This window comes from Schistocerca piceifrons, chromosome 8 (genome assembly GCF_021461385.2).
Source record: "Schistocerca piceifrons isolate TAMUIC-IGC-003096 chromosome 8, iqSchPice1.1, whole genome shotgun sequence".
In the NCBI taxonomy this organism is placed as follows: domain Eukaryota; kingdom Metazoa; phylum Arthropoda; class Insecta; order Orthoptera; family Acrididae; genus Schistocerca; species Schistocerca piceifrons.
Window position 1 is genome coordinate 225,633,951 of NC_060145.1, and position 23,303 is coordinate 225,657,253.

The window sequence follows — 23,303 nt, forward strand, 5'->3', positions numbered from 1 at the left end:
TTCATCAAACGGTCGTATTCTTTCTGTGGCACTTCGCTGCTTCTTTAGTTGTACTGTTTCTGTGGCACTTCGCTGCTTCTTTAGTTGTACTGGGTGAAATCCAGGTATCTATGTGTGTCATTACAATTTTTTAATACCTTAGTAATCACAGTCATAACTTCTATTTTGTTAACTTCGTATTGCACAAAGCAAGGATCAGTCGTTTATGACTGAACTTGTGTGGAAACGAGGATATTTTGTTGTAGGCAGTTAGGAAAAATGTGAAAGGAAGAGCTTCTTTATTAAGACTTAAGTTTTGGGATGAATTGATAAAATAAATAAAATCTTCATGAGGAAAAGAAGTCCTTTATTTCCAATAGAATTGTGGAAATTAATATTCGTTCGAGTTATTTCTGCATGTGGTGCTGTTATCACTAGTATTATTGAAAGAGCGACAGATATCGTAGCAAATAATCTGCATTTATTAGTGAAGATGTTATTATTACTACGGTAGTGAACAGCAACAGGCCTGGAACTGTCAGTAGCCGTTGTACGTCAGTGAGGTTGTTGGTTGGTAAGAGCTCATCCACCTTCTTGCGTCGTGGTTTAGCCCCTAGATGGACGAAGCGTTGAAAGCTAGAGAGGAGGACAAGAAAAAGGACTTGGTTATTACTTTGTTTCTATCATATCTCGAGCCATCATCACGTTCCACAATTAACTTCTTATATCAACGAATGTAGCATAAGAATTGCAGATAATACACAACGACCTGTATGTTACGTTTGCAGGAAGTGTCTCCTTAGCTATTTTGTTGCTGTGCACGTCTATAGCAGAGAGATAGGATCAGCAACAGACCGTCTGTACACTCATCGTGCACAAATGTCAATCAGTATTTTATAAATGGGGTTGTTTGCTTCGTTCTCACCCATCGTTGTTGGCAAAGTGTATGAATACTGCATAGCTTTCAATTGCGAAAGGCGGCATACAGCAATAAACGTTTTTGACCAAGGCATAGTCTTTTGATATCTCTTCTTAGTTTGACACAACAGAAAGTCTATGTGTCGAGGAGGCATCACAGAAAAACTATTACGGTTCAAGTAAGTGTTGTATTATCGTCGTGGGTGAAGAGTTAACAATTAACTATTTCAAACTGACAATAGGCAAAGATTCATGATTTACATTGTGGAAACGTCAAGAATTATGCCGCGATGGACATAATACCGTTCCAGTGGTGCCGGATTTTAATTTATTATGATGTTCAAAAGCTTATTGTGTGATTTCTTTTCCAGTTTACCGTCTCTGAAGCTTATCTTATTGAGGAGTTGAATGACTGCGAGGTTGTTTTTATAGCAAGCAGTGGATTTTAATAAATATAGCGAAACCTAACACACACACACACACACACACACACACACACACACACACACACACATATATAAATAAATATATATATATATATATATATATATATATATATATATGCTTCGAGGTAAGTAAAACTGAGTTCAGAATTTAAAATAAGTATGAATGTTACTATGTCGGAAGTTTAAATGAAGTGTTGTATCAACCGGCATTGCTGCCGACGTCGGGCGGGGAATGCATGACTACAGCCGTGTCTGTTACTGAAATGACGTTAGTAGACAAGTTGACATTACTTTCATTCTTCGAAGAACTGGAACCGTCCTCCCTACAACTAAATTCCTCCGGCACCAACGGGGAAGGTGTACTTTACACCCATCTCTCGTAAGTACTATAATCTAGTCATGTACTTCATGTTTAAAAATTTTGAAAGAAATGTATACTGGTTCCCAAGAATACTTCTGCCATATTCTACAGTACTTTTAAACCTTTATCATTTAAAGTTAATTCAGAAATTTAAGTTGTAGTGATAAATGTAGTTGTAGTAGTATATTAGTAGTCCAGACGACTTGCTACAACGACAGTCATATTAAATATTTTCAACTTCTGAACGCTAGTTACACGTCATCTATTTAAAATGTAGGCTGTTAGTAAAAGTCCACAACAGCTAAGATTATCTGTACTGTTTTTTAACTTTTTGTTTTCGTGGTGCTGTTGATGAACAAGATAGAATCGAGTTTAATAAGCTGTAGGTAGAGACAACATTGGGTAAGGGCGGTAATGAGAATAGAATTAGTGCAGAAATGTTTCGGGTGAATGAGTACCAACCATGTTAAGTGAGTTTGCCAGTTGGTACGTAAGGGAAAATGTGCAATGTCTTAGTGACTAGCTGCACGGAACGGAAACTGTTTTAATTATTATGTCTGACATGTGCAGCAGGACAGCAGGATTTACTGCTACTGTTCCTTTCATTTGCGTTATATGCGGAAAAAAGCTGTGTATGCTTTGACTCACGCAGTTAAATTTCCCTAGTCAGCGAGAATTGTTACCGGAATAACGATTAAACTTGAAAAATTCCATCATTGGTTTCAGATGTGCGTACATGTAAGATGGAAAATTCGGACGAGATGTTATTACTAAGCGACTCCGATTAAATACCACTATTTAACTTCAAATTCCGCGTGAGAGTGGGAAGTCATTTAGCAGTATCGCAAACTTTGGGCTGTTATTTGATAAAACATTCGAGCCAGAGGGTAGCTTTACAAAGCACAAACATGTAAATTTTGTGAGCTTGCGATACCATTGGTAATTCCGTTGGGGGCAAGGAAGACGTCGAGATCGATCACTTGTCAACCGAGGAGGCCATATACTTACTGGATTTCTTTCCTGACGTTCACACTGATGACTTGGGAGCGACGAAACTGATGTCAGTTATAACGTGAAGAAAAGGTAACAGTCATACCGACTCTTACCCTCACGGATGACACAACCTTAGCCAATATCGGTTAGTTGATACGTGAAGGAATAATTAGACTTTGTGTCATCATTATATTGACTAATATTTTTAGTTCTGAAAAGATGAGGCGGGGTTTGGCCAGCAGCTGATTACAGAGACCTGAATTACAAAGTAATCCTCCAGTCTATTACACTACGAGACTTCCATTCATGTTTTTGTGCTACGATAAGTCAGAGATATTTATTACACTGGACCTAAACCAGGCTTATATCAGATACCGCTTGCAGAAGCGTCTAAGGCATTCACAGCCTTCACAGTGCACTAAAACTTATGTGAATGTAACTGATTTTGTTCAGGCCTTCAGCTGCGGTGTTGTGCCTGCATTTACCATAATGAAATGAAGTCAGAGTTACACAGATACGGTTACAGGATTCCTTTATAAATAGCCTTTCAAACGCGATTACATTCACTTTATTGAGAATACGAGGAAGTCATTGTAACTAGACTGATAAACGATCTTAGTGATACACTTTATGCATAACATATTATAACTTAATTTTTTTTTTTCGAGTAATTCCTGTCGCGATTTGCATATTTTTCAGCATCGATCAAGATCGATTCAAGAGAGTTTCACGTGCGCATTTCAAACATCGCAGTAATCATTTTCGTGACTACTAGATTTTTAAAAAAGAAGACACTATAGCCAATTTATGAAGCACATGCAGCGATAGACCACTTCTGCGAGAAATGTTTCTCAGGTTTCACTTCAGCATATGCACTTACTGAGTCGTTTAAACAAAATAAGTCTTGAGAATTATTTCACAGTAAAGGTTCAGCCTCTTATTCATTTACACAGCATCACTTCTAGTCATTTCTTTCCCTGTTGCACTCGCAAATAGAGCGAGGGCAAAACTACTGTCTACAAGCCTCCACACTAGACCCAGCTTCTGTTGTCTCATCTTCGTGGTCCTTGCACGAAACGTACGATGGCGGCAATAGAATAGTTCTGCTGTCAGCCTTAAAACCGAGTTCTCTAAATTTCTGGGATGGTGCCTCGAGGGAAGTGCGCCGTCTGCCCTCCGAGGTTCTCATTTGAGTCCACAAAGTATATTTCCCTGCTGATCGAACCATCCGGTAACAAATCTAACAGCACGAATCTGAATTATTGCGATGTTTTCCTTTAACCCGACCTGGTGAGTATCCCAAGCACATGAGCAGTACACAAGAAAGGGTCGCGCCAGCGTTCTATATGCCGCCTTCGTTATAAATGAGCTACATTTACCCAAAATCCTTCCAATAAACCGAAGTCGATCATTCGCCTATCCTGCTAAAAACCTGACCTGATCGTTCCATTTCATATTGCTTTGTAAATTTTCGCCTAGATGTTGAATCGATGAGTGTGTTATGCAGCACACGACTAACTCTGTATTCTAAAGTTACAGGAATTGTTTTTTTCCTACTCGATCACATTATCTTATATCTTTCTAAATTTAAAGCACGTTGCAACTCATCACACCAACTAGAAATTCTGTTTACGTCATCTTGCGTCGTCCTACAGCCAGTCAACGTCGACACCTTGCCGTACATCACAGAATCATCAGCAGAAAGACGTAAATCTCTGTAGCCTGTCCGATCACTTACGTATATAGAGAATAAAAGCTGTGAAATCATGCTCCCCAGAGACATTCCTGACAATGCACTTGTCTCTGGTAAACGCTTGCCGACAAGGAAAACGCACTGGGTTGTATTACTCAAATAGTATTGGCTCAAATGGCTCTGAGCCTATGGGACTAAACATCTGATGTCATCAGTCCCCTAGAACTTAGAACCAGTTAAACCTAACTAACCTAAGGACATTACACACATCCATGCCCGAGGGAGGATTCGAACCTCCGACCGTGGTGGTCACGCGGTTCCAGACTGTAGTGCCTAGAACCGCACGGCCACCTATGGCAGGCCACGCAGCTTATGGGAACATTAATCATATCGACCGTGGATCTCTGGAGCGTAGTTCTCATAAACGCTGTAACAACAAATAATCAGTGAACCAACATGTGAGCAAAGATCTAGAAACTTATTAATAAGTTCATGGCTCATATACGAATAATACAAAACTTTCAGTTATGTCAAATATTCATCCACAGGTATGATGCTGGCTGGTGCTACGAAGGATACAGAAAATTGCTCAAACGGGGAAAGCAATAAGTCTGCAATGCAAAAATATGGCATACCTTAGGTGGCACTGTACGAGAGCTTAGATTACGTGGAAGAATCTCCGTAGCTTGGGTGAAGGACAGAAAAAGCCAGCTGACAAGGTGAACAAGTTCTTTCAGCTTTAATCAGCCCAAAGGCTAATAGGAACTACTTTCTGAAAGAAAATTAAGGCTAAATGACCCTGATCCTTACTACTTAAACCACGTTACAGCACGTGAAATTAGAAAAGCTGTAATGAGAATCCCTTCTGAAGCAATAGGTATCGACACTATTAGGCGTACCATTTTCCAAAATATACCACACGGCATCGTGCGAGCCTCGGCTAACCTTCACTGGCGGAAAAAGTCGCAACACCAAGAAATAGTTGTGAGACATCAGAGCTACTCTAAATACACGCTGTAGCAGCCGTGAGCACTAGTTACTTTTGATAGTGGACACGGTGTGCTGCTGTTAGTCAAGAACGCGTTTATGGTGACTAGGTTTGAACGAGGTCGTGTAATATAGTACTAGAAGCTGGATGCTCCGTCTCCGATACTGTAGAAAGACTTGGCAGGAACGTAGCCACTCTGCGCTACTGCTGAAATCGGTCGTCACGAGATTAAACAGTCGCAAGAAGATCGGTCTCCGGATGGCTACGTGGCACTACGAAGACCATACGTTCGGCGTGTAGTTCTGGGGAATATTTCAGCAGCGGTTGACATCATAGCGCCATAGAAAGCTGTTATAAATTTGTTACTTCAAGGACAGCTCTGAGCCAGACGCCTTGTAGCGTGCATTCCGCTGTGCCCAAACCATTGGACAGCGCGGTGGCAGTCTGTCGTGTTTTCTGGTGAAAGCAGGTTCTGTCTCTTTGCCAGTGACGGCTGTGTGTTGGTTACTGGGACATCATTTGAGGGCCTGCGGCCAACCTGTCTACTTTCTAGACGCAATGGACCTATACGTAGAGTTATGGTCTGCGATGCGATTTCATATATCAGATGGAGTACTCTTATGGCTATCCAACGCACTCTGACAGCAAATCTGTACGTCAACCTGTACATTGAACCTATTGTGTTGCCATTCATGAACAGCGTTCCAGGGTGTATTTCCCGCATACAGTTGTATTCACTCAACATGCTCTACAAAGTGTAGACATGTTGCCCCAGCCTGCTCTATCATCACATCTGTCTCCAATCGAACCCATATGGAGCATCATCACACAACAGCTCCACCGTCCTCCACATTAATTATTCTTGGTGTTGTGACATTTTTTCCGTCAGGGTATTTAAATTTGCCTTCGAGTTGGGTACACAACGCCTTCAATGAGTAAGAAGTAAAGTTCAGACTACTCCTAAAAGAAACCACATGCACTTAGTGATAAACTAATTACCAGATAATACCAAAACGCTGGATTATACACTTCGCTAACGTTGTTTTCCAGGGGTATCGGCTTGCTATCTGCTCTGGTCGCTGAGGCGGGAAGTGGCGCTCGTAGACTTTGACGGGGCAGGTCCCTCCCATCGCGTCCTGTGCAGGAAAGTTGAGTTAGTTACTGCTGAGTATTTTCCTGGAAGTAAAAGTGTTTACAATCGCTTCTTTCAGCTACCCGATGACGTGGTAATCCACTTTCGGATGCTGAAAGCAGGAGCTACAATCAGCTACATTCTACCAGCTCTACTTTAGTGTTCGTTTCTGGTGCAGGCAACAACACGCCGAAATCTACATCTTTTACTGTGAGTTTTGTGCGCGTCGGTGCGTTTCCGTCAATTAAGGAAAGTGCGTTCTGATTAGCTTACGATGTTACTGCAATGAGGTGTAATTTGTGGTTCGGGACGTTTACCTTTCTTTTCTGCATGCAAATTGCCCGGAGTATAAGTTATCATTAGTTTGTCTGTCTGGTGTTTTTTACTATCAATTGTGCATTGAGATCTCTGGATTTGCGGAATTTGCCTGATAGCTTGTACTGATAGCCTATATCATGGATTGCACGATTAGTTGAGAGAGTGTACTGACGGGGAATCTATTACGCACATCACTCTGTGGTTCTGTTTAAACGGTTAAGGAACCGGGACTGAGCAAGGATGTACTATTTTTTGGAAATTTGTGGTAAGTTCCTATATGACCAAACTGCTGACGTTATCGGTTCCTAGGCTTACACACTACTGAATATAATTTAAAATAAGTTACGGTAAGGACTACAGATACACCCATTCCCAAGGGAGGACGCGAACCTCCGACGGAGAGAGTCGCACGAACCTCACTCGATCAAGTTTGTATCTGTTCGGATTCACCGAGAACTCGAGTTAATGATATCCATGTTCGAGCGAGCACTGAGTTTCACTGTATGTGTTTTATGAAGTTTTCTAAACGCCGTTAAGTGTGTGCGTATTTAATTGTTACCTTTTGTTGGCAAGAGTACGATAAGAACTGCATTGTGTTTTCGCATTGCACGTTATTTACTGTCAAATACTGAAATGTGGCAATAAGGAAAAACGTATGTTGGTCACTGCGGTTCAGCTGGATAAGGTAAGGTTAGTGCCGTCTTTGGGTAAATGGGTTTTTGTACGAAAATTGTAAGTGATATCTTACGACAAACGGCCTTACTTGTAAGAGGCGGATACGTTAAGAGTTAGTTTGGTTGTAGTTTGGTGAGTTTCCACTATTACTAATTCATAGCAACGATTACGACAAACCGGGCTCAGGTAATACCTGTTAAGTGTGCAACTTGTTCGGCTATTGACGGTGTTAATTGTTACCTGTGATAACCATTTAACCCATATTATAATCAATACCACGAGGCAGCTGTGTTTGTTCGAAACAGCTTAGACCGATTTGCGGACACTAATAATTACCAACTATAAGATAAGTAACTGAAGTGTGTTGTCTGCCTTACTTTTTGGTATTCTTTGATGTCAGAATTTTACTTTCTTGCAAATATAGTTTCACATGTTAGTTTCAAAATTTTTTTCTAGGGCACTTCTTTACGTTTTAAAGGTGCTGCAAATTTTATTTAATTAATAGTCGTGCTCAAACTGTAAGGATTGACATAAATTCATCGCTTGAAAATAAAATCGCTGATTAAAAGCAAAGTAACATATGTAATTTTTCATCATAAAAATATGACCTTGAAAATATATTTAAAACTTAGCAGTAAATATTTTAAACTACCACAAGCGCCAACAAATATCAGTACTTATTAATTGTATAAAAATAGCAACGAAGAATTGAAAAGAATATGAGCATAAATATCGCATAATTTTTGGAATACTCAATTTTAAAAAATATTTCTTTTAGTATATTTTTCAGACCTATGTAGTGCTAATATACAAACCAGACTGCAGTTTGTCTTCTGCAACCGAAGGCCCTCCTGCCAGCCCTAGGCACTCCTCGGGACATACCACCTGTGCAGAGATGGCTCCTGCGCAAAGGAATTGTTTTGTATTTTAATATGTTTCATACAACGCAATTGCACCAGTACATTCATCATTCACAACAGAAAATTGAACTTATTTAGATGAGAGACCTAAACAGATACTAAATGTTCACTTTACACATCAAAAGTCTCACAGTACTATATCTCGATGCTTTTCCTGTATTGACTATGGTCAACTGACCTCTGAGTTATGAGAAAACAGTTCCAGAATCTGTAATAATTTACCAAACTGTCATCCATTCAATGGGAATTACATTCACTTCTGTGTCTATAAGAGTAATTTAACTTAATTCGAAGCGTGAACAGAAACTTACTAGGAGAAACTCTCTCCACAATATAGCTAAGAAGATTGGGTAGTCGCAACATTTTGAGATTGTTGCTGCTACACCCCACGCATCTCACTGCATGCAATAAACACTTACAGATGTAGAATGAGAATTTCACTCTGCAGCGTAGTGCGTGCTGATGTGAAACTTCCTGACAGATTAAAACTGTGTGCCAGACCGAGACACGAAATCGGGACCTTTGCCTTTCGCGGGCAAGTGCTCGACCAGCTGAGCTATCCAAGCACTGCTCACGCCCCGTCCTCACAGATTTACTTCTGCCAGTACCTCGTCTCCTACTTTCCAAACTTTACAGAAGCTCTCCTGCGAACCTTGCAGAGTGAAAATCTCATTCTGGAAACATCCCCCAGGTCGTGGCTAATCCATGTCTCCGCAATGTCCTTTCTTTCAGGAGTGCTAGTTCTGCAAGGTTCGGAAAAGAGCTTTCGTAAAGTTTAGAAAGTAGGAGACGAGGTACTGGCAGAAGTAAATCCGTGAGGACGGGGCGTGAGTCGTGCTTGGGTAACTCAGATGGTAGAGCACTTGCCCGAGAAAGGCAGAGGTCCCGATCGAGTCTCGGTCAGGCACGCAGTTTTAATCTGCCAGGAAGTTTGTTACAGAGGTGGCTGCACCGAAAGTTTGACAGTGTAAAAGATATGGTAATATTTAAGCAACAGAACTCTGAGGGCATAATTTAATATCCATTGTCTACTCCACACAGCACAAATTTTGTCACACAACTTGGAGGAACGTTAGATATATTGATCGTGACAGTCCAAAGCGGACTGCCTACAGCATGGTTCACAAAGATATGCAAATATTTTAATATGTTACTCTGCAAGTACAAGTAAAGAAAAAAGTTCAAATGAAGATAGGTCCGCAAATGTTTATTTACGGCTAATAATAGCTTTTCCGTGTAATTTAGCAAGTTCGTTAATGTGAAACCATAGCAAAACCTTTTTTAGATTAAAGTAAGGCACGATTTCAGATTTTTGTTGTTGTTATTGGTCTCCTGAATCTAATAAAACATGTCCCAGACGTGCAGTAGTTTTCCAGAACATCCAACATGAATTCACAGGTGCTATTGTATTGATGAAAGTAGATTATCAGACATATTCACACAGTTTCATTTAACGTTACTACCCCGTTTTTTTTAAATAAAGTTCTCTACTACTTCTGTTGAAAACGTTGTGCATAGTCTGCAATTTAAACAACGAATTAGGCCAAGTAGTTAATAAATCAAAATTTTACGAAATTACGTCTTTACTTCGCTGGACGTTATGGAAAACTACTGCAGATACACGTCTGGTACATGTTTTATTAGATCCGCTTGATCAATAAAAACAAAACGAATGGAAATCACGCTTTGCTTTAACCTCGTACAGTCATGGCTTCAAATTACCGAAGTTGCTAAATTCCTGACAAAATATTTTACCAGCCACAACGCCGTAACTAAACATTTTCGGACGTGTGTTTATCTGCACTGTTTTCTTTAGTTTTACTTATAGAATAACATAGGAAAATATTAGCATATCTTCGTGAATCACCCTATAGAAATACAAAGGCTCCAAATAAACAGTGCTTCCAAGAAAGTTGCTAAATTTTTGAGCTTCTGTTTCATGGCTCCATACAAAAAACATTCAATTCAGTATAACAATACGAGCCCTGCGTCCTGTTAAAGGATTTCTGTAGCTTTGGTAAAAGTCAGAAAAAATCAATAGCTGTATATCACATCATAGCTAATAAACTTGTACAACTTATACCGCAAATATCAGTCGGAATTAAGTAAGCACCCGGTACCAACTGATGACTTGAGATATGCCACTGACAAACGTGCGGCTACCATAACGACACTGCTTGAGTTCGGCAAAGTATTTGATGCACAAGAAATTGGTCCAGCGCGTGAGAAAAATAGACAATTACATACACATACTTCTGTAGCTACTCTGATTTCTCTTACTTTATTAAGATGGTCATTTCTCTCTATGTAGGTAGGTGACTCTAAAATAATTTCACATTACGGGAAAATATTGGTGACTGAAATTTCGTGAGAAGATCCCGTCGCAGTGAAATCGCCATTCGTTTAATGACTTGCAAAGGACGTATAAGGGTACTGTAAGCAGTCTCTTTAGTAGAAATGTTATACCTTCTAAGTCTTGGTGAAGTACAGTCCATGTGGTGTCTTCCCCATAACATTACCTATCTGGTTTTTCCAATTTAAATTGTCCTTAACGGTAATTCACAGATACTTAGTTCAACTGGAAGCTTTTAAATTTGTGTAATTTCTGGTGTAATCAAAATTTAATGGCTTTCTTTTCTTACTCATTTGGGTGACCTTATGTTTATCTAATCTGAGACCATTGTCACTTTTCGCACAATGCTGACACAGTGTCGGTTTTGGAAATGGTTTGGATATTCTAAAGACTTCACTAGAGGGCAAACGATAGCTTCTTCTACAAACAGTCTAACAGGGCTACAAAGATTGCCTCCTAAAATGTTTACATAGGTTAGGGAGGGCAGAAGACTGTAACTCTTATTTTGGGAAAGCCAGATAATAGTTCTGTTTTATCGAAGCCGGACGTGTTTTTCTTCATAGAGTTACCACAACCGTTACTGAAGAAAAAGAACGAGATTGAATTGAAATAGTTCTATTTTACTCGATGATTTTCTGTAGATTACTACGAACTGTGACCTATTTGATAGGAACGCACGAGTCTAGTCACGTAACTGAGGTGATACTTCATAGACAAGCAATTGATTAGAAGTCTTTTATGAGGTACAGTGTTAAAAGCCTTCTGGAAGCCTAGAAATATGGAATCAATTTGAGATCCCTCGTCGACAGCACTCATTATTACTTGCGAATGAAGAGCTGGTTGCGTTTCACAAGAACGAATTTTCTGAAAACGCGCTGACAATGCGTCAATGGATATCAGGCATATGAATATCGATCTTTCTTCAGTGTTCCAAAAACTACAACTTGGAGTACGTGTGTTGACGTCGCAGGTATTATTTGTAACTGACCAGAAATTATTAACTTTCATGTTACACAAACTACTGATTTCGTTTCATCTTGACGGTATCCAAATACCATGTATCAGAAGATGGTAAAAATGAAGAGTGAAATTTCGCAGCGGCAGCTCAGCTAGACAGAAATGCTGTCGCCACATCCAAGAAGACGTACATTACGCAATGAGTTATTAGAACGAAACTGCCCTATTATGATGTAATCCATACCGGCACCAGTAGTTGTAATGCTAGATGATTAGAATTGACCATGAACGAATGTGTGTTACATCCAACTTGTCCCCAATATGAGCACGCCAGTGCTTCGCTGCCCTGTTAATGATTCCGTCTAAACAAGTTACGTGACTAACATAACCTCTGTCTACATCACCAACTCCCCAGGGTGCAAGCGCACTTTTTACCTCGTGTGACGTCGTGTGCTGTCAATACTACGCCACCTGAGTCCACATGTAGAATCTGGCGGTAGCCCATGTGACTACGCTGCAAATCTACGGCCGGCTTAGAGACACGACCTCCTCAGCCCACGCCGCTTGTACCGCCACGAAAGCGACTTAATAGACGACCCACCGCTCTCTAGAGTAGTCTAGTCTAGTCTTTCTGTTGTTCCGCTCTCTCTGTCTAGTCTAAGCGTTGTCGTTCAGCCTTTGTTACTACTGCGGACATCGGACTCGACGTATCTCACCGACTTGTGTTGGATATTACGCCGGACTTGCTGGGAATCACGTTCAGTTTAGAGATGTATCAAACACTACCCTATGAATCTCGTTATTTGTGTCCCAGTCACAGAAGCCACCACGTCCTTGACCTCCACAAGTTTTTGGTCAACCAGACATCTCACACGAGAGGCCACGCGTTGTCACTGAGGCGGAAAAGGTCATGGGATATCGTGCCGGATGTCCTGTTGCCCAGTGAAGTGCAGTAACTCGTTTTAGCAAGGACTCAAAAAGTCGTTTTAAGTCTCAATTACGTGAAGAAATTAAGGCTTGTGCTAGTAAAAGTAGTGAAGAAATTAGATCTGTTGCACAAGAATTAAGTAATATACAAGCAGCCACGACAGAATCACTTAGACACGAAATTAGTGCAGTCGCTAAACAATGCTCTGAAAACACAGCACATTTACGCGAGGAGTTTAAATTAATGTCAGCAGAACTTTCGCGCACACTGGATGCAAGTAGATGCGAAATTCGACCTACAGAACAGTCAAATTGACGAACGTTTTAATCATCACCTACAAAACAATGAAACGCGTTACCGTCAATTCATACAGGAACAAAATAAAGTAAAACGACAAGTCATGGAAACAATTACCGCACAGAGACAGGAAGATAAACGTAAATTGTTTACGAAAGCAAAAACATACGTAGACAACAATATTGCTACAGTATCAGACGAAATTAATACTATCAAACAGTTGAACACCGAATTGCGTGATGAAATTTCCGATGTTAAATCAAAAACAGATACACATACAGTAGACTTTCAGACAGTGACCGACAGACTTGAACAATTAGAATTAATACAGTATCCCCATGCCATCAAAGCAGACGTTAAAAACTTGAACGAAACCACACGTAAGATACAAAAACAAATTAATGCTTGTGACACTAAAAACGATGAACAGGTAAAAATACTGACTGAAAAATATGATGAATTGGCCAGTCGTATTGACGTTATTGAAAGTAATAATGACAGAAAATCAGACGATACTTCACCGATTTCGTTTAATCAAACACCTGGATTCCACACACCGTTCGGTGGCTTGCGGAGTATAAATGTAGATGTAGATGTACTACAGCAGGTCTGCGTGCGGAGACGAATGCAGAATAACAATAGCAGCAAGCGCTACATGCGGACACTGCGACAGCTAGACCAAACCACAACAGTGCACTACAGCCACACTCGTAATCACAGTTGTCATCGTAAACATGTCCCTGCAGTTGCTGCTCGCCGACCGTGGCCCGTGTTTGTTACAACACGCAACTGAACGTCGGAGGTTTCAAGCGTCAACCTTAGGTTACAACATCTCCGGATGTAATTAACATTTTACAATGCAACAAACGGCACTGATTACTTATTTGTTTATATGTTCAGATGTGCTAACAAAACTAACGAACGGGGTTCAATTAAAAAAACCGTAGGTTTGTGTTAAAAAACATACTTCCGTGCATTTTTGTATGGTTTGTATTAAACAGTTACACTAGCCCCTCTGCTCACGTTCGGTCTGTGGAATAGGTTCGTCAGTATTTGATGAGGTTTACGAAATTTATCCAGCGATAACGTTAGGTCACTCACCCTGTATTATGTGTGTGTGTGTGTGTGTGTGTGTGTGTGTGTGTGTGTGTGTGTGTGTGTGTGTGTGTGTGTGTTTATTAAGCTCTCATTAAACATAATGCTGTCATTTTATGGAATCCGCAATAATATATCTGATCTTCAGAATCCACGCACAATATTTTCATATCCTCTCGCTTGCTACGCACGACCTACTATTCCTATAGAAACATTGAAGAGGACTTTTTTGAAGGAAACTTGATATGGTTAAATTTTGTATTGGGATACGTTTCCTCATTAGGGCATGGTTTCCGATATTAAAAAAAAAAAAAGAAATACAAGACTGGTATTCAAATGCCCCTCCATCCTCACACTCATCAGTCACCGTTCAGGATTTCTAGTATATTGTTCGTGGCTCTCCCTCCTGCCACTGCAAACAAATTTCCGACTACTCTAACTATTAGCAACATTCGCCCTTTTTTGGTCCCTATTGATTGGGCTATTACGCTACTAGCATCGCTAGCATCGCAGCTATTTCGTCAACATTATTAATTTAACCATGCCTTTGTGTGTAACTAAAGGAAATCGACTTTTGTAAAATTTACGCTAAAACTAATTACTTCGACAGTTCGATCGAGACATAACCCTTACAACGACAGTAGCTTAATATTCAGAAGGCCTGACGAATACAACGATATAATTGTTCATTTTATGCTCCTAAAATTCACTAACCTCTTAGCTAAAATCTACACAGACGTTAATTTTGTAATTTGTTATTGCTTCACTAAGCCGGTAGCGTAATAAGACCAGTCAATGAAGATCAGAGAAATCTGAATAATGAGGGATGAGTGGGGGTGTGAAGGGGCATTTGGAGGTCACGTTTGTACGTTTTTCTTCAATATCTTGCAAATCGATGGCTCCAGCGAAAACGAATTCCGGTACAGCATTTAACTACATGAAGTTTCCTACAAAAAGGTCTCTTCATTTTTTACTGTCAGACTGATACTTTCTGCATAGCGACCGATAAAATATCAAACGTCGTTCGTGGATTTTGAAGGCCAGTTCAGGTTGGCGGGCTGCATAAAACAGCAGCGGTTGGGGCAGCTGAGAATGAAGCTCACAAACTGATATTCCTAAAGCTGTGGAGGAAAGTGCAAAACATTCGCTGCCGATTGATGAATATGTGATTTGTGACTTCACCGCACAGCTGGAAAAGGCACAGATAGTAAATGGGAAACATATCGACACCAGGACATGCAGTCTTTGGGAACTGCATTCCGGTACTCAGTTGGATAGGAAACATGCCTTACAGACAGGTGGGTGATGTATCAGGATTTGGGAGAGCAGGTGTAGTTGGGCTCAAAGAAGCTGGTTCGAGTAATCACAGAATCGCTCGAAATTTGAAGAGCAGCGATGCCACTAAATTACGATGTTGTTAGGAATGGGGAACCATGTCGAACACAGCATCAAGAAGGAAGCACTCGACTTGGAGAGACAACAGAACGTGAGGCACAAGAAATCGTCAGAGAGGCAAACAGTCCCGGTGTCATCATTATCATGGATCCGACGTGCAACTGGTGTTTCAGTGACCACAACGACCTGTAACAGGTGGCTCACAGAAAGGGGGCTCAGCTCACCGCGACCCTTGTGCCAACAGCCATAGATAGTCCTCAGATCACCAACAGCCCGTTTTCAGTGGTGTCGGGCAAATTCGACCTGTAATCTCACTGACTGGATTAGAAGTGTCTACAGTGATGAGTCCCACTACGAACTGACCCAGATGATCAGTGGAGACGTTCTTGCAGACACCCATTGATGGGTGTGCCATTTAATTTCATAGCAGAACCACTTTGAGTGTCATCCACGGCAACCGTACAGCACATTCTATGCCCGTTTTCTTGCCGTTTATGGCACGTCAACATGAGCTTACATGTCAGCTAGATAACGCCCTCCTGCACACGGCGAGACTTTCTGCTGCTTGCCTTCGTGCTTTCCTAAACATACCTTACCAAGCAAGGAGCATTATTGGAAAGACATCCTAGCAAGTCGGTATTTTGAAGATCTAAAGCGCAATTTGGACTGCATTTCCCAAGATGTCCCTCAGGAGGACATCCAACAATTCTGTGAAACAATGTCAAGACTAATAACTGCTCACGTAAGCGCCAGAGGTGGACCAAAGCGTAAACGACTTGCTCAATTTATGAAGCTTTTCCTCTTGAATAAACTATCCAATTTTTCCTGAAGCTGCAATCATTTGTTTGGCTGTACACGCACATTACATCGACCGATATCCGTCCCATCCCTTCGTGATAGATCCCTCTTTGTCTTAGAGTGTATTTGTGAAGTAATTCTGGCAAGGAGATTGTATGTTTTGAGAGTAGTAGCAGTCAATTTCATAACAAATAACCTTTTCGTTCTAAATCAAGGCGGGAGGAATATAAGAATTTTTCATCTGCAAACGTGAGAACTAAAATTATTCGACACAATGGAAGAGACACAAAAGATTTAAAGCCAGTATGGTAGTGCTGTTAGTACTCAGTAAAAAGCCGTCTCCGGTAAAGAAGTAGCACATGGGCCACACTGCGTCACGGATGACCGAATATGTGCAAAATGGCTTTAGCTTCCGAACTGACTGCCGCAGGAACGCCTGTAGACCTATGTGGCGAACGCTACGAACAATACCATACAGCTACCATAATCGCTCGTCGTCTCTTTGTGTCGCATTAAAATGGAACTAAATCTTCATTTAACGAAACTGGAATATAAACACACCCGTGTGAGCACAAAACGACAAAAATTCATATGTTCATTAAAGGTATTTACGAAATATCAAGGTAGTTCATTTACTGTTTAACTTGTGGGGATTTGTATGATACCTATGTCGTAACTGCTACTTTAAATCACCGCAATAAATAATCCGTAGTATAGCCAATATGTCTTAGAAGAAAATTCTTTTCCATCGTCTAGTCATCGAAACGATATGTAAGCACAGCGTTCATTGCATTATTGAGATTTAGTGACAATACTTCAAGGAACCGACACTTAGATATTGGTCAAACGAACTCCCCTTAATCAAATATGCTACCACAGCTCAGAAAATGTGAACATAGCAACTTCATGCTCCAATTTATTCCAAACGGCTGCTGTTTTTGGAGCTTGCGTTAACTGACTGGTATTATTAATCTCCTTTCCCAGAGTTTATTTCTAGGTAAATGGGTGCACATAGTCTGAATTTGCTGTACGCGACCCTTGCCTCATTTACCCATTACCTTTTCCTTTCTTTACACATCGGATATCATCAGAAAAAGTTAGGCCTATGGTTCCACCTGTAATATTTTGTGTCAAGCAGTATGATGCAGTTGAGTCTGACCTGTCAGTCAGTATACAAGAACAAATGAATAAAGGCTTATGTACTGATGAACGCATGGAGTGCAGTTCAGTGAAAGGTGATACATATAGAGAACGAATGGATGAACGGAGTGTCTCAAAGATTAGCATCAAGTAATAAGTTTCCAGATGTTCGCCTCTTCGAAACTTAGAGGTCAAACATCGTTATTGGTGTATCTGTTTCAACTTAAAAATGCGTGTAAGAGTCAATTGTAAACGAAGTTACGTGGCTCTGTTCGGAGAACTGGCTTACCGACACAGGCGGCGACCACAATGACGACAAGGAGTGTCTTCTGCATGGCGAATAGTAGCCAGGAGTCAGAACCACCGCCTTTTATAGGCTAGTAAGTTCCCCTTGTTACGTAAAGCGAAAGACGTCAGATAAAAGCTACCAGGCGGTTTGTACGTCACAGAAAATTATCCGTTGTTCACAAATGTGCGTGATAATAGCAGTCCGAAAAGGAAAAGGGAAATGAATTTACATGACACTGTTTGAGGGACGCGTGGCTACGCGAAAGAGCCAGAAACCAAAACGTTTACGTTTTACGAGATACGAAGTATGGTTACGTAAAGTTTTTAGTTTTTAATTTATTTATTTATATGATGCTTTGAACTAAAAGAAACACTATCGACGGCTGTCGAGTAACATACACCAAATAAATTAATACCTAATGCTACTGATCCGCCACGTTACACACTACAGTTCGGAACACTGTTGCAGAAGCGACGAAAAAAGCATATCAAATTTGAAAGAACGCGAAACCTCCAAGAGTGGCGAAGTTTTACAGAAGCTAGAAATTAAGAACCACCTCTGGCCGTAATAACTAACGGCCTTGATACGCTTGGGCATTGATTGAAACAGAGCTTGGATGGCGTGTACAGGTACAGCTGCCCATGCAGCTCCAACACGATACCACAGTTCATCTTCAGTAGTGACTGACGTATGGTGACGAGCCAGTTGCTCGGCCACCATTGACCAGACGTTTTCAGTTGGTGAGAGACCTCGAGAATGTGCTGGCCAGGGCAGCAGTCGAACATTTTCTGTATCCTGAAAGGCCCGTACAGGACTTACAACATGCGATCGTGCCTTATCCTGCTGAAATGTAGGGTTTCCAGGGATCGAATGAAAGGTAGAGCCACGGTTCGTAACACATCTGAAATGTAGCGCCCACTGTTCAAAGTGCCGTCAATGCGAACAAGAGGTGACCGGGACGTGTAACCAATGGCACCCATACCATAACAATGGGTGATACGCCAGTAAGGCGATGACGAATAGACGCTTCCAATGTGCGTTCTCCGCGATGTCGCCAAACACGGATGCGACCATCATGATGCTGTAAAGAGAGCCTGAATTCATTCGACAAAATGACGTTTCGCCATTCGTCCACACAGGTTCGTCGCTGAGTACACATTCGCTGGCGCTCCTATCTGTGGTGAAGCGTCAATGGTAACTGCAGCCATTGTCTCCGGCCTGATAGTCCATGATGCTGCAAACGTCGTCGAACTGTTCGTGCAGATGGTTGTTGTCTTGCAAACGTCCCATCTGTTGACTCAGGGATCGAGACGTGGCTGGACGATCTGTTACAGCCATGCGGATAAGATGCCTGTCATTTCGACTGCTAGTGATACGAGGCCGTTGGGATCCAGCACGTCGTTCCGTATTAGCCTCCTGAACCTACCGATTCCATATTCTGCTAACAGTCATTGGATCTCAACCAACGCGAGCAGCAATGTCACGATACGGTAAACCGCAATCGCGATAGGCTGCAATCCGACCTTTGTCAAAATCGGAAAAATTATGGTGCGCATTTCTCCTCCTTACACGAGGAATCACAACAACGTTTCACCAGGCAACGCCGGTCAACTGCTGTTTCTGTATGAGATATCTGTTGGAAACTTTCCTTATGTCAGCACGTCGTAGGTGTTGCCACTGGCGACAACCTTGTGTGAATGCTCTGAAAAGCTAATCATTTGCATATCACAGCATCGTCTTCTTTTCGGTTAAATTTATCATCTGTAGCACGTCATCTTCGTGGTGTAGCAATTTTAATGGCCAGTAGTGTATTATGCAAGTATAATTTCTGTGCGCATTGACCATGGCCACCTCCGCAAAACTGTCAGTAAATCAGATAGCAGAACTTCTGGAGTAGCAGATGTTGCAGCTCAGAGAAGTCATGATCAGACTGATCGCCGCAAAAGTAAACAAAACGGCGCACCACCGCCTGTTCCCGTACCGCCATTCCGACATTTGATTCTCAACAAGGGGAACGTTTAGAGTAGCACCCAGAGTTCGTCTCCCACTTCATGGCGCATCAGAATGAAGGTCGAGACAGGCAACCATATTTTCTTGGAGCAGTTCGAGAGCCAGTATACCGATTATTAGCCTGCAATTCTTTTTCCAGCGTCACCATGAAAGTCTTGCTTACGTGGAAGTAATTGCTGCAATAGTGCAGTACTAAGATAAACAATTTAATGTGGCAGGTATGCGATACAAATTGGTTTGCTGTCATCAGTAACACAAGTAGACACATAAGCATAGGGTAACTGACGTCAGTGCAAATTCAAGTGTGAATATGAACATTAGTGATGCCATGATAACTGATACCATTACCCCAAAAGGTCAAATCCTCGCATACTTGATCAGGTTCTTAAGCATCCTGACCCTATCTTAAAACAGGTTTTCAAATTAGTAGAGCGTCATGTATCGTATGATAGCTCAGCAGTAGACTTTGATACTGCTCATATTTGTGCCGTTCAAACTAATGATAAACATGTCGTGGCCTTCGTTTGTGAGCTCCAGCACACGAAGTCTCGGCCAGGACAGCACCGCAACCAAACCCACTGTTCAAGGTACCAGGTCATCGAAGTTAAATTCTGCCTACGGTGTTTCACGGCACCCAGTTACCAGGAGTGCCGCAACCGAAATGCTAACTGCTGTCCCCTTGGCAAGTACAACCACGTTGCCGGCCGCGGTGGTCTAGCGGTTCTGGCGCTGCAGTCCGGAACCGCGGAACTGCTACGGTCGCAGGTTCGAATCCTGCCTCAGGCATGGGTGTGTGTGATGTCCTTAGGTTAGTTAGGTTTAAGTAGTGCTAAGTTCTAGGGGACTTATGACCTAAGATGTTGAGTCCCATAGTGCTCAGAGCCATTTGAACCATTTGAACAGCCACGTTCAGTCTGTGTTATCCTACAATGCAGTACCCAAGTTAGTAGGTCCCCAGTTCAGTACATACATACATACATACCGATGTTGGATCGATGTCGTCTGTAATGTCCTTCAGACATACAAGAATCGTTTACTGCTGCGATCGTGAGCTGTATGAGATACAACAATTACACTGTCCAGTCCAACTAATGTGAGTACCCGTTTCAGGCTTGTGAGACATGCAGGAAAAGAGTCAACGGGGTTCTGAAATATACTGATAGGGATGCGGAGCCACACAAATAGCAGTACCATGACCAGCGCGCTTGGTTTCTCAGATGAAGATCCAAAGCGGGCGTCGGCCATCGTGGCCGAGCGGTACTAGGCTCTTCAGTCTGGAGCTGCACAACCGCTACGGTCGTAGGTTCGAGTCCTGCCTTTGGGCATGGATGTGTGTGATGTCCTTAGGTTAGTTAGGTTTAAGTAGTTCTAAGTTCTAGATGACTGATGATCTCAATTGTTGAGTCCCATAGTGCTCTGAACCATATGAACCATCTAAAGAGCGAACAGCCCAATCATGGTAGGCCACAGATACTCGACTGGATTTTAATCGGCGAGTTTGGTTACCAGAGTGTTACAGTAAACTCATTCTTGAGCTCTTCGATCCACAAACATACACTGCTAAATGTGTCACACGTTGTATTGTCCTGCTGGTAGACGGCATACTACAAAGAAAAACAATCTGCACGTGAGGGTTGGATATGGCCACCAAGGATAGAAGCGTAACTGTGTTAAGCCACTGTGCCTTGCTGAATGATGAGATCACCCAAGGATTTACACTAAATCCTTTCTCAGACCATAATACTCTCTTCACTGGGTTAAACGTTTTGCCTCCAAACATTTCACGCCATACATGCCAATGGCCATCATTCTGATGGAACATAAAACGTGATTCATCTGAAAATGCCACCTCTCGCCGCCCAGTGGGAGTCCAGGTGTGCTTTGGCAGTCGCCTGCTGTGGAGATCCTTAAGCAGCAAGATTTCCCCAACGTGCGTTGAGGAGACACTATTCGCAGCCCCTCAGTTCATCTGGACGGTCAGCTGCTGAACAGCTACATGTCTGTTCGCCTGTACACGTGTCTGCAGCTGTCGTTAGCCCGTGTTGTCTATGGGCTGTGGCGAAACACAGGTGCTTCAACGCTTGCTCTGGGTAGCGTCATTGTGCCTCTCACACACGAACAGTTAACAAACCTCCCGTTTTGGAAATGCCTCCGCACTTTGCCCGAAAGGCAATGGTCATGTCCATTTAGACGTTAGATAAATCAGTCCATTTCCGCATTACGGCAAAGACTGCACAATCTTCCGTGTTCCCCCTCCATACACGAGGTTCTGACGTCAGTCTTTTGGATCAAAGGGTAACATGAAGTTGTGGTCTTGGACCCTGGACCGTAGATCACATCGGTAGAATTGGAGCAGCCTTCTGACGCCAATAGCATTAAGAATATGACTAGCACAGGGTTCCACCTTCAATCTATTGGGAAAGCCGAAAGCTTCATCAGGATTTTCAAGCAACACATGCACTTTTACACACTTCTCATATGTGAGGGCAGTTCGAAGTAATAGACGGAAAGCCATCGAGTGAAAGAGAAATAGTACCTGGCGTTCCCCTGGAAGTGTTATAGGCCCTCTGTTGTTCCTCGTATACATGACCGATTTAGGAGACAATCTGAGTAGCACTCTTAGATTGTTGGAAGATGGAGCTGTCATTTATCGTCTTATAAAGTCATGCGCAAAACAAATTCCAGTACAATATAAACGAGATATCTGTATGGTGTGAAAATTGGCAATTGACTCTAAATAATTAAAACTGTGATGTCGACCATATAAGTACTAAAAGAAATCGGCTAAGTTTCGGTTACACTACAAATAACACATATATAAAGGATATAAACTCAGCTACATACTTACGGATTTCTATTACGAATAACTGAAGTTGGTTCGATTACATCAATGATGTGGGTAAAATAAACCGAAGACCACAATTTATTGACAAAACACTTAAAACGTGTGACGGGGCCTCCAAAGAGACAGCGTACACTACGCTTGTCGGTGCTCTTCCGGAGTAGTCCTGTGCGGTGTAGGAGCCGCATCATATTGGATCTACGGAGAACACTGAAAAAGTTCAGAGAAGGCACCTCGTTTTGTACTGTCACGAAATAGCGAAGAGAGTGTCACGGATATGGTACGCGAACTGGTCGGCAATCACTAAACGAAAGTCGTTTTCCATTGCGGCTGGATGTTGTCATGATCCGACAGATTGTTGCTAGGTTTGTGTACGTAGGCGGCTTTAGACTCTACGCACAGGTCACGTAATTTGCGTACATAACGGGACACTGACTTGCGCATGCTGCGATGACGCCCAATAGCGTCCCACACTTTTCCCGTAGGGTTTACATCAGGCGATTTTGGTGGCCGAGACATCAGCGTCAGTTTAATAGTGCTCCTCATACCACTGCACTGTTCTGGCTCTGAGATACGAAGAATTACACTGCTGAATGCATGAAACATTAAGGGGTGCAGGTGATTCCCTGCAGTCTTCCCATGCAAGCGTAGTTCAAAGTCTCCAACTGCACAATATTGCTCCCACCACCCTGTGTCCGTTGCTCGCTGTACGTTTGTCGAGACTGCCAGAGACCTAGTGTAGCAAAACTGTGATTCACCCGAAGAGCTGGTACGTT

General features: G+C 42.0%; 1 long non-coding RNA gene across 1 annotated transcript; it reads right to left on the reverse strand.

The window, feature by feature from the left end:
- Positions 1-329: 329 nt before the first annotated feature.
- Positions 330-17,720, reverse strand: LOC124712031. Its single transcript, XR_007005564.1, has 4 exons — positions 17,676-17,720; positions 8,319-8,405; positions 6,378-6,514; positions 330-615 (listed from the first exon to the last, which is right to left on the reverse strand). It is a non-coding gene; the product is annotated as an uncharacterized LOC124712031 (long non-coding RNA).
- Between the last annotated feature and the right edge of the window lie 5,583 nt (positions 17,721-23,303).